General features: G+C 35.2%; 1 pseudogene; it reads left to right on the top strand.

Moving 5' to 3' along the window:
* Positions 1–5,377: 5,377 nt before the first annotated feature.
* Positions 5,378–5,802, top strand: LOC149157644 (small ribosomal subunit protein eS24z pseudogene; annotated as a pseudogene).
* Positions 5,803–13,569: the final 7,767 nt, after the last annotated feature.

Raw genomic sequence — 13,569 nt, 5'->3', positions numbered from 1 at the left:
TACTCCACTTTCATGAACCAGAGAACTATTGCACCCATCAATAAAAATCCTACCTTGCAACTTGTACATAGTTCCAATCTGAACTACCCGCATCAATACCAATGCTCCCCAAACCATCTTGCAGGTATCCTTCTCGAACACTGTTTTTACACCTGCATCATCCAGCTTACTAACAGAAATTAGATTTCTAGCTAATGTAGGAATATGTAGAACACCTGGAAGTGTTATAACCCTTCTACCTTGCAGCTTCAAATTTACTTTTCCATGACCAATGATTATAGCCTTCCTGTCATCCCCCAAGAAGACATCACCACCATTATATTTCTCATACTCACAGAATCGCTCGCTATGGGGAGCGAAGTGAAAGGATGCACCTGAGTCAATCAACCATGCCTCATGATCTACATGTGTACTCGAAGAAGCCAAGTACACATCCCCACCTTCATTTGAGGTGGTTTTCGCCTCTGCAGAAGGAACCTTATCAGATCCCTTTCTTTTGTCAGGAGCTTTAGATTTACAATCCCTTTTGAAGTGGCCTTCCTTTCTGCATTTCCAACACACCACCTTTATAGGTTTTCCTGGAGATTTAGATCTCCCTCTAGATTTAGATCTCCCACTCGATGACTTATTTTTGTTTCTGTTGTGGGACCATCCTCGTACAAACAGGGCATCACCATTTTCTCTCTCCATATTTTTTCTGTCTCATCTCCTCCATCAGCAAGGTTGAGACTATTTCATCAAACTGCAAGGCAGTTGCATTGCTACATATTGCAATAACCAGACTATCCCACGAATTTGGTAGAGAACACAACAAACTGATGCACTTATCTTCATCTAAAATCTTAATATCAACAGATGCTAACTGACTTACCACAATATTAAATGCGTTCAGATGCTCTGTCACCGAGTCTCCATCTTTCATCGTCATGTTATACAAATTTTTCCACGAGAACAATTTATTCACCAGAGACTTAGATTGGTACAAAGTCCCTGACTTGTCCCACAAAGCCTTTGCTGTAGCTTCCCCTGATACATTCAACAATACTGAATCTGAGACACACAATCGTATTATGCTCTTTGCCTTCCGATCCAACTTCTTCCATTCTTCATCGGAAACTCCCATTGATTTCCTACCCGGATCTACCACGATCCACTGATCTTTATCCACCAACAGTTCCTCCATCTTGAGTTTCCACAACTCAAAACTCTGACCATTAAATTTCTCTATCTCTATATTTCCACTGCTCTCCATCTTCTTTCACCACCAGAATCGATCTCGCAGATCTCCCACTGAATAGGGTCTACCACAGGTCCGAGCGAAACCCATCAGCAACAAAGGCATCCCCTTGAAGCCAAATCTGCTCTGATACCAAATGTAGGTTTTAACCCCGGACAGAAATTACCTGCATAGAATTCTAAAACATAGAAAATAAACAATGAGAGAGCAGAACACATAAAACACATATACACAGAGATTTTCCCCTGGATCCCAAAACCGGGACTACTAGCTTGATTTTTCATTATGTTCCTTTCAATGTTACAATACATATTTATACATGCCGAAGCATCCAATACCATGGAACGAAAACCATCCCATGCAATACCATGGACCGAAAACCATCACGTCCAATACCATGGACCAAAAAACCATCGCGTCCAAAAAACATGTACGAAAATCATGCAAAAAACCAGAGGTGGGTCTGTCCAACCTAACATAGGGTCCAAAACCAAAATTTTCCAGGGCGTTGCCCTGGACCCCATAAAGTGGGGTTATGGGTGCCCCTCAAACCCCTTATGACCTCCCCCCCTCTAACCCCCGGTTAACTACGTGTGCTAGTCGTGGAAAGAATATAACACAACCCAACAGAATGATCTGGGAGGTTCCAAAAGTACAAGTGGCCTTAAAATAGCTCAAAAATAAAAGTCACCAGATGGAAGAAAAACTAAGACCAGATCGTAGTGCTTGTTGCCCTGATTCCAACGATGTGAATAACACTCAAATCCAAGTTCATATGCTCAAGTTATAGCTGGTCAAAGTTTTGGTCAAACTTTGCTAAGTGGCAGTATTAGCGACGCAACAATTTGGCAGTGACTCGGTGCATGGAATCCAACCACCGGAATGGGCAAATTTGTCACCTACTTAATTTTTCCAATATCCCTTATTTTTGGCAGATAAAAAATGACTATTTTTTTATTAAAAAATAATAATAATATTAAACTAGGCGTGATGAGTTGTCACCCCTGCCAACATCGTTATTATATATTATATAAAATCCAAATCATGGTGGCGGGCCCAAACCCCCTCCACCGCCCAAGGGTCCCAACATATATATATATATATATATATATATATATATATATATGTGTGTGTGTGTGTGATGATATAACGTGGAGGCGACAACTAGCGGCACATAATATGGGATCGACGGGGCTTGAACCTGCCCGAACCATGTGCGTTGGCCTACCAATCGAGCGGTTCTGAACCATATTTGAATCATAAAAAAAAGGTTCATACCATTCAAAACATTAACTGCTGTCAAGTTAATACATCTCCAATTCCATTAAACTATTGGGCTAAACAATTTCAATAATCATTGTTTCAAAATGGAGTGGGTAGGTATTGAACCCAACCCACCTCCACTATAATCAACGCTTTTGCCAACAAGCTAAACGACCTACATTGTAATATCTTCCCGAAAACATTATATATAAACCCAAGTTATTCATTCAATCTAGGGGAGTGACAGTGGAGGATTGGCGAAACCCTGAGCGAGGGTATCAATCAGATGTTGAAAAGATTTCCTTACAGGGTTAGAGGTGCCAGTGTCAGAATTCGACAAATTTATAGTTGATTTTGCACAATTTTGTGACACAAATCCAGTGGTGACATCCGTTTTTCCGGTTGAGCTCTCTGTTTTTAGGTCATCATCCAAATTGGAGCTATAAGGGTCATTTTTGTAAAAGTTGTTTGTAACTAATTTCTTTGATGCCACTTAATGAAAGAAGGCCTCCCCACTATTGAGCAGGGCCTAGAGACGTAGCCCACATTGGGTGAACGCTGTAATCAAATAGTTGTGTCCTTGATCTCATGTTTGTTTATAATTTCCACTTCTTTTCATGTGGTTTAAGTTACTTGGTTAATATGTTCTTTTATATGCAATTATGAATGCATCCTTGAAGTTAAAAGATCTGGATCAGAGGTGAGGTGCCCTTGCAAAGAAAAAAAACTAAAGAAAGAAATGACTCAATTCAGGAAATGAATTTTTACTTCCAGTGTATCTCAACCTATGACCAAGAACTTACCTCAATGGAGTAGTAGAAGAAGGCCCATATGTTGTCTACTACCCCTCCACACTGAAAATCAATGGATCAAGGGAACTGAACATTCCCTAAGTGGATTCAAATTGAAAAGTCAACTAATGTTGCAAAAGGACTAGATACGGTGCAAGTGAGTTATCTTACCATAAAATAATTCAAGTTTAGTTTCGAGGTTGTATGCATATGATTGAATTTGTTTTCCATTCTTTTCAATGCAGATAAAAGATTGAGGTCTTTCTTGGAATAGAAAATGGAGCTTATCTGGAATCATAAAGTAAATGAACTCCAAAATAAAAGGAATGAAAAAATAATTTCAACGACTTATTTTAGCTAATCAATATGAGGCATCTTAGGAATCAATGATCTTAGGAATCCCATGGAGGTTGTTTGTTCAATAGGATTTTCTATTTGTTTATTCACCATAAAGAGATAATTGTAAAGTTATTAATTCATTTTTACACCGAAGGTGTTACTCTAGGAAGTTGGTCGGGAAAATACTATTAATCTCAGCCAAAACCAACATCCCATTTTCGTTGTTCTCTGGCCAATGACAAATTGACACATGGAAAATTTTGTGACCTAGTGTTCGAATTTTGTTTAGTTTTCTGGAGGAATCGTGTTTGACTTTTGTTTACTTTTCCAGAGGAAGCGTTCTTGCAGCAGAAGGGTTTCCTATGACCTCACAATGAGATCATAGGTTTGATTGTTGCCAAACGTGTTCGAGCTCATCGGTTCGATTGTTGTCGGACTTGTTCGAGCTCACAGGTTCGATTGCTGTTGGACTTGTTTGACTCTCGTTTTTGGCTCAATACACCGAGATTCCTTCCTATCTTTGCTTACTTCTTGATAACTTTCCAAAGGGGCTATCTCTAAATCTCGCTTACCCTTCCTTGCCTTATAAATGGTAAAATGTCCCTAATGAACCTGGCCTCTCTCCCTCAATGTTTGTTCATACATCCAAACCATCGAACCAATCTCAACAACCAAGCCATAGCCAACATCAGATGCAAAACCATAACCAGTAGATCCAATTAGTTCACTCATTTTTGGAGGAAGGTTTGCCTATAGGCTCCCATGCTAGATCATTTTTGGAGGAAGGGTTGCCTATGGGCTCCCATGCTGGATGAAGGAATATTGTTCTGCAATTTGTTACATTGTAGATTAAGGTACTCCAATTTCTTTATCAAGCCCAATTCATCTGGGATAGAACCCATGAAGATTCAGCTGGAATAGAACCCGTGAGTTCATTTGTGCTAAGTTTTCCCAACTCTTTAAGCTGACCAAACTCTATGCAAGAAGGAGAGGTTCTCGAGAAATGTTGGAAGGGTAAATTATTTATCTTCCCTGCAATTTTAGTGGATTGCCTTTGAGAATCTAAGTAGGAACAGTAATGCAATCTTTCATAGATCCACATCAACGTTTAAAGTCATTAACCTGTCAAGACAAAAACAACTACAAATGTAGTCAACAGAGATTTATCCTCATCATCCCTTGTAGCTTCAATTGGCAATGACAATGGCAATGGTAACTCTACATTTGTAGAGTTAGTGGAATTGTGGGGAGGGATAATGTGGTTTTTCAGCATGAGGGAGAATGCAGTGTTAGTAACATTGATTTTGTTGGTACCAAAAACAATGATAATGATAGTATCCCCTCTGAAACTATGACTGATATTTCATCAAATGGAACCAGTAAAGGCAAGGATGAGCCCATTCATCAAGTAATTATGGAAAATAGTAAATCCTCTACTATGAGATAGAAACCAATTGCTCACACAGATATCATAATCACAATTTCAATCCCAATAACATGAGAAAAGCTGAGAAAATTGATACCTACAAATCAGAGCGCCTCTACTTCAGTCTCCACAGTGGTCGCGTTCTCCTTCACTTCCATAAGTTAGTTCCAAAGGTCAAAAATGATTTTTCCATTCCGCATACAAACATTGATGCTGCTGCTACTACTAAACAACCGAGGCAGACTATGTCCTCTGAGCTTACAACGAGGAGAGCCTAAGCTACGAGATTCCTAAGAAGGACAGAGACGAATACCCTCAACAATGGTAGACACTAAGGTCGTTATAGTCAGACATCGCAAGTTCATGACTAATAGGCATTTATCTGCAAGGAAGCAATTTGTGGTTGATTTATTTTCTTCATCCTCGTAGGCCAAATGTATATAACTCCATGCTGAAAGAGAAGCTGTATGAGGTCAAATATTCATAGACAATTCTTTGGGTTCAAAACCCAATTCGGAGGTGGAAAATCTTCAAGGTTTGGCTTGATTTAAGACAACTTCGAGCATGCCAAGAAATATGAAGCCAAGAATAGGCTTATCAGGAATGGGCTTGCAACCAAGGTAGAGAAATCCAAGAAGAAATTGAAGGAAAGTAAGAACAGAGCTAAGAAAATTCGTGGAGTCAAGCAGACTAAGGCTAGAGATGTAGACAGAAGAAATGATAGTTTTTTGCATTTAATGATATGAACATTATTGCTTCTTGCACAAATCAGGCGGCCATTGCTTGAGGAAGTGTCAACTTTTTCTGGAAACATGAAATGGAGTGTTGGAATGAATTTTGTGTGGACAGTGAAGCTGGTGTCGACGCTAAAGCTGAGGATGTCCAGATGTAATTCTACTACGAAATTTGCATGTTCATACACATAGAAGCAAATTATTTGGACATATGTCATAAGAAGGAAATTTACTTGTAGAATCGGTTCACACCTCCAATGGCCATTGAAATGTGGCTGAAGCTTCAAAATAATCGTGTAAATTAGATTGGGGATGAATTTAACTAGTGTAGCCATCCCCCTCCAAATTTATCCTTTTGAATTAATAATCATCTGCTAAATATAAAACAAGTTGAATTTTATGGGTTCATGTCTATTATTAACATCCAGTATATAGTTTTATACGAAACACCATCTTATATACAAAGACAACCCATCATAGATCACAATCTAGTCATAATCAGAAACATTACAGTATTGGGCTCTCGGAAGTGGCCTGTGGGTACGCATATCTATGTATACAAGAATTATTAATTAATATGTATTATGGAGCAGTGGCAGGGATTTGGATCTCCAGTTCTACCACTAAATTTGTGAAAGCAAACAAATAAAACAATGATACCTATCTTTTCCTTTAGAAACGTTGCTCGATAACAACACAATATGACAAAGATCTGTTTTTGAGATTTTCTTTTTCCATGTTTAGGCGGAATTACAGGGATTCCACTGGTGTAAAAATCTGTTTTAGGCATTCGTTTTTTGTTCTTGAACCTACTACATGCTTGGTTTATTGTATATTTATTTATTTACATTTTTATTTATATTGTATGTGAATGAGATTTGTGTCTTACTTATTTATCGTGTTTTTATAATGATTTGGGCATTTGTATATGCCCATTATTCTTGATTTGTATTTGTCTATTGTATGTTAAGTTTATTTGTTTTTTTTATTTAAAATTTAAATATCGATGCCTCTTTGTATATAGTTGATCTTTTATTCAACACTCTATAGTGTAAAATGGTCAAAGGAAACAAATTAAAATGTATAAGGATATTTTTAAAATGTAGAATTATATTAATAAAGGTTAATTGAGGTTTATGTATGTGTTTTTGGTCTTTTAATTGTGTTTTTTCCTACATTAATTTGATAGTTATTTTTATTTTTAATGATATTACGCATAAGATAAATATCTTAATTTTTTTTTCCATGTACTTTTAAATAATTCTAAAACTTTGTAATGGAAAATTAAATTTTCTAATTTTTCAAAATATTCTTTTATATAATATTTGTTTTCTTCAATGTGTATTTGCGCCTTTAAAAACAATGGCTAGTTTAAATTCTTTATATAAGTGATATCAAATGAAGATAAAGATACCCTCGAGCTCTCAAAATCTGTAAATGTGTTTCCTTGCTCCTCTCGTTAAGTAATTCAGTACTTGAGATGCTCCTCCAAGTATAAACAATGAAAGCTACGAGGCAGCAAGTCCCTGCATCAAGTTAAAACTAGTTACTTGTGCTGAAGCGAAAGCATCTAAGCTTTAATACAGTCATAGGAAACTTCAGTAGCAGAGCAGAGAATCTGTTGAAAACAAGTGAGTCTCCTGCGTAAAGGAAACTAAGTTGTGCATAAAGGAGACTAAGTTGAGACTTAAATTGTCAAAAGAGAACTCGAATTCCTATTTAGTTCCTACAAGCTATACTACAACAAGCCTTAGAGACTGCCTTAATTGACACGGTATATGGAGCCTCTGAAAGCTCCCCCTATGGGGGGAAACTTGCCTGAGTCTAAGGTCCATGGCCTATTACAGAATTTGGTTGATTGGGAACTGTCTTCAAAGAAGATCCCTCATGAAGTCCTCCTGCTGGACCAGAATGATTTGCTATAATTATTAATGATGTCTTTGACAGGAAGAGTGGGGTCACCACCATCCACAATTGACGCAGGAAAAGGTCCAGTAGCATTGAAAGATTCATGTGTCTGAAACATTTCATGCAATTGAGACCCTTTAGATGAAACAGATGGAAGGTGAACAATTTCCCCAGCTGTACCCTCATTTGGAATGTCTCCAAATGCAGTTGGAGAAATTAAATCATCCATAGAAGACTGCAGCAGCATACTTGGAGAAGTTGATAAACCTAAGCTAGCTATATCTGGTTTGTTTGAAAACTTCACCAAATAATTATTTGCAGTCTCATCATTTACCAATAAAGATGTTGATTCAAAAACGGGAGCATCAGAAGTTTCACCCTTCGTAGTAAACTCAGGAACCAAATTAGCTGAACTCTGAATGTGTAATGATTCCGAAGGAGGACATGATCCAGAAAATGCCTGCGTTGACGTCGAAGTGCTGCTTTCCTGCTGCAATGGAGACCATGGTACATTGATTTCCCCTGCGTGATGAATAATCACAGTTTCTGGAAGTAGGGATCGTGTTTCCTCAACTTCTGTCTGTGCAGATTCAATCATGGGATGTTTATGTATCAGATTATCGATTTGTGAAATTTGGGATTCTGCAAAGTCATCCTTCACATGGGGTGACAAAGTAGCCTGTAGATTTTCATGAGAAATTAAGGTATTTTCACACGTGCAATAGTCTACCTATCAAGAATATACAATATTGCATTGATACGCCCAAAAAGAAATAATAAGAAAGAGTCCCCAACCTACTAGACCTACTATGATAAGAAATATCTATAATAAATAGCCGTAGATAAAGTATAGCCATAATAGTTTTAGTGCACGTGAGCTACAGCTACTACTCTAATACTACGCGCAATAGTCTACCTATCAAGAATATACAATATTGCATTGATACGCCCAAAAAGAAATAAAAAGAAAGAGTCCCCAACCTACTAGACTTACTATGATAAGAAATATCTATAATAAATAGCCATAGATAAAGTATAGCCATAACGAACACAAGAGCTATTTATTTAGTTTTGGTTACAGGGCATATGTCAAAATTGAGCGTCTGGGCGCAACGAGTGTTCTAACGTGGAGATTGCATGTGTTTCACGTGTCCTTGAGTTATCCATTAGTCACCACACCGTACCAACGTTACCTTTCCTTCAGGAACTTGGCCTTTCTTTCCTAGCGTGACGATGATTTCGGTTGCAGAATGGTCAAAGTCTTTGAATTCAAGCTCAAGCAATTCCAGGCCAGGCCAGGCCAGGCTACGCACGAAACTCGCATCTGGTATACGATTTTGCATGATTCACCGAGGGAAAACGCCTATGGAGTAGTCAATTGATCTGTCTGGGGTACCAATTTTGTAGGATTCGTCTAGTCCTCCCTCTGGCCATTCCAGCATTCGGGTCGCACCCCACCCACTTAGTCTGAGCTGCAACCCAAATCATGAAAATGCAAGTCCGAGAGGATTAGCATAAGAGGGTTAGGTAGGACAAAGAGCTACTCAGGAGCGCAAGCGTGACGATGATTTCGGTTGCAGAATGGTCAAAGTGTTTGAATTCAAGCTCAAGCAATTCCAGGCCAGGCCAGGCCAAGCACGACACGAAACTCGCATCTGGAATATGATTTTGCATGATTCACCGAGGGAAAACGCCTATGAAGTAGTCAATTGATCTGTCTGGGGTACCGATTTTGCAGGATTCGTCTAGTCCTCCCTCTAGCCATTCCAGCATTCCGGTCGCACCCCACCCACTTGGTCTGAGCTGCTTATAAAGCTCTGGGTATTATTTTTTTAATGTTCGACCTGTATGGGCTTTCTGTTTGCAACCCAAATCATGAAAATGCAAGTCCCAGAGGATTAGCATAGGAGGGTTAGGTCTGTTCTATCAGTCTACAACAGATGATGCGCTAAAATGCTGAAAAAACTCTCTGCTCCGCTCTTTTATTTTTTTTATATATGTCATAGTTTGCTGGTTGTGGAGATCGAACGGATTGAAGGTCGAAAGCTTTCTCTCTACCCTAATTTGTACAATCCTGTTGTTTTGTTACGGTTGGTACCTCAGAAGTTTTTGGTGTCTCAGAAGCAATGGTTTTTTAAATGCGTCAAGTATAAGAAATCAACTCGCTCCTAGCACCCTGTTTACAGAAACTAAATCACTTGTTTTTTGGGACCTGAAGGAAATGCAGAAATAGAAATAGAGCTTGTTTTGGGACACAGAAACTATTGGAGAAAGAAAATGTCCTGGAAGGACATCAATGTTCCGGGTATTGAACTAGCAATCTCCCTTTCTATTTTCATTTTTAGAAGTAGAGTAATATAAATAACAATGAAATCTTTTATATAATTAATTATAAAAAAAATATTTGCAATAGATAATTTGGATACTGTCATTACAACAAATGACAAGAATATGTCCATGGAAAGAAAAGATACTAATTAAACTGGCGTAAACGATGAACTAGGCAACAACAAATAGCTGCGATAATAAATACATGTGATACTCAATATGTAGGCTGTTAAATGTTTTGAGACTATCAAAAAAATATTATAAGCAGTATAACGGTTCGAACTAATGTAAGTATTAAAACTATTGTAAAATATTAACATTATTGAAAAGTATTGAGATTATGAAAAGTATTAGAAATTAATTAAGGTATGAAAACTATTGCGTATTGAAAATACTGAAACTATTGTGATGAAACAATTCAATACAATTGTTCTTTTTCGTACGGGATTATTGTATTGAAGCTATTGTTTTTTCTTGGATAATCACTGTGCATTGAAAGAAAAGAAAACACAAATATTTGCATTGGATCGTTTATATTCTTAACAGTGACATGTTCAGGTGCATGTAAGACGCTAAAACAGTGAAATGTTCAGGTGCATGTAAGACGCTGAACCTATAGAGGCGGCAGGATCTCATCATCTAAATTATGACGAGTTGCAACCAGCTGCCTCATCTACCTCATCTATTCATGATGCCAACGAAGAAATCTGCTGGTGGAATCCTGAAATTTCAGTGCTGTCTCTGAAGGAAAACAATTCGGACGACATGATGCTCTTCGAACTTCTCAACGAAGCCGCTAAGCATGAATGGTCTGCATCTCATCGACAGCAGGAGACGACGATATCTGGAGCGTCTGGATCCACGACCAGCATGCCTCTGATCTACAACACAGAAGCAATTAGGGCACAAGGTGAAATTGCAGAAAAGTCGACTACAAAGCGTTGCAATTTCTAGCAGAGATAGTGCTTTTTATAAGCCATACTTCCTATTTCCATTGCAGTATTCGTGGCACCACCATGCAACGTGTAGTTGTAGTGTTTGTGTCACCATCTTGAAAGGTGTAGGTGGCAGTTACAAGGCGATGGTCAGAAAGCTTTGGTTAAATTTTTTGTTGCGTGTACATACGCCTCAGATCTAAATGCAGTCCTTTAATGCTAGCATTAATCTCCACTTCCCAAATAATGAAAACAATGCAAGTGGAAAATAACATATGCTTTTGGCCTCTTCTCCTTGGGAAGAGGCCAAATAAGATGATGAAACAAACTACCATATAATTAACCTACGCAACTGGTTGCATAAGGCACATACTCAATGTATAAACCGCACGAATTAATGCTAAATATCATCAATCCAATTACTATAGTCCCTGTCCATTGCGAGATAGCAGGGACTAATAATGAGACATGCTTGAGATCGTGATGGATGTAGTGAGAGCGATAAGGTGTAAGGATTTTATATCCATCAAACATTGTAATTGAAAACTTAATTTTTGTGATCGAAATGTTACGTTGAAAATTGTGAGGCACTTAAAGCTCACAATGAGACCCTAAATGTTATTCTTCAATGATACTTGAGATAATATATTTTTATTCTATTATATAAATAAAATTGATTGTTACGCTATGTTAAATATTGGTAAGCATATAATATATTTTATTTTTTTTATATAAATGAAAGGTATTTTGAAAATAGGTTAGACATGGGTAAGCATAAAAAACTTATGATCAGAACAAATTAATATGTAGTTAACCATAAATCCATTATTATAGTCGTGCCCAGTTTTTGGAAAGGATTATTTCTAATTATTAATATAAAAATATTATATTAAATAATAAAATTATTCAATATTTTGAAACCATTAAAATGGACATTTATTATTAAAAAATTATTACTTTAAAATATATTGTTTGTTTATATTTTAAATTTTGAATTATTTAAAAAAAAATATTTTGTTCATGATTAATTATTAATAAAAATGATTTCGAAATTATAATTATATATATAATTATATATATATATATATATATATATATATATATATATATATAAAATCAATATAAGCTTATCTGTTAACTCTGGATTTATTAAGGGTCGAGAGGGATCAAATATTTTTTCACTCTAAAAGAGATCTGTGTCTCAAGAGATTCGATCCCTCTCGCCACTTGATAAATCCAAAGCTAAGATGGATATAGGATGGTTTAATTTCTTCTTTTGAATAGAATATATTCCACATGAATACCATGGGTCAATACTATGAGTCATTTTTATTTTTATATATATTTTATTTTTACTTTTTCATTTTATTTTGACCGAGCTAAAATGTTCACATTACATAATTTTTTATTTTTACTTTATTTAACTTTTATTTTATGTAATTTGACATAGTCAAAATGTTGAACATTACATTACAACATCTCTACCATATTTGGCTTGAGAACGTCTCTTGGCGCAAAATTTTTAATTATTTATAAAAAAATAATTCTTAAACTATTTTTAAATTTTAATGAACACACAAAACTAGTTGGTATCATATAACAAATTAATTGCAATCCTAATTTTATTTTTAGAATTCAAAAGTATATTTCTAAATTTTAGATATCAAATAAGTATAAAAATAGTTAAAATTTTGTCCAATGTTAATTATTTGCAAAATGCATGATATGAAAAATTTCGAAATAAAGAAAGAATGCTTAAACATGTATCTATTCATATTTTTTATTATATTAGGTTAGATATATTTTAATTATTGATTTATCAAACACTAAAAAAATTAATTTTTAAAGATGTAATTAAAAAAAATAATTCGATATCATGTATTAATTCATTCATATTAAATAATATATATATATATATATATATATATATATATATATATATATATATATAATCTTTTGAAAACTTGATTGGTTTAGATTTAAAATGGATCTAAATTTATCTTGAATTTTTTGAAAACTTGATTAGTTTAGATTTAAGATAGATATAAATTAATTTATTTTTCATTTATCATGTTATTTATTTTTGTTATTACTAATTAAATAAACATTTATTTATATTTATTTCCATAATCAATTCATACTTAAAAAGACTAAATCTTTCTTTTTTATCATTACTATATATTAAAATTAACGATCATTTTATTTTTAGTTTTAAAAAACATAAATTTATATTTATATTAAAATTATTTTGTATTATTTTTTAAATTAATATAATTTTTGTTTTATTTTTCAATATAGTGTAACATGTTTTTCATATTAGATATAAATCACTATCTTCAATTAAAAAAATCTAATCATTTACCATTTATTGTTTTTTCATAACCCTCTGTGAATTAAAACTTTCATCCAAACAATTTATAAGAAAAATACGAAAATCTTCCCGGTCCACATTCATGAAGACTTTAATGAACTAAAATTTATATCTAAAAATAGTGTAAACCTAACTTCTTTTTCCTAAAAGCAATAAATAATTATATTTAGGAATTAAATGGAATAAAAAAGAGTTATTATGTACTTATGTTCAATATATTTCTCTACTTCAGGAATT

The sequence above is a fragment of the Pinus tabuliformis genome, chromosome 5_2 (genome assembly GCF_031772625.1).
Source record: "Pinus tabuliformis cultivar Carrire ecotype Pingquan chromosome 5_2, CPIR1, whole genome shotgun sequence".
NCBI classification, from domain to species: Eukaryota; Viridiplantae; Streptophyta; class Pinopsida; order Pinales; family Pinaceae; genus Pinus; species Pinus tabuliformis.
Note: the sequence above shows the minus strand (reverse complement) of the source record. Positions and strands in the feature narration are given on the sequence as shown.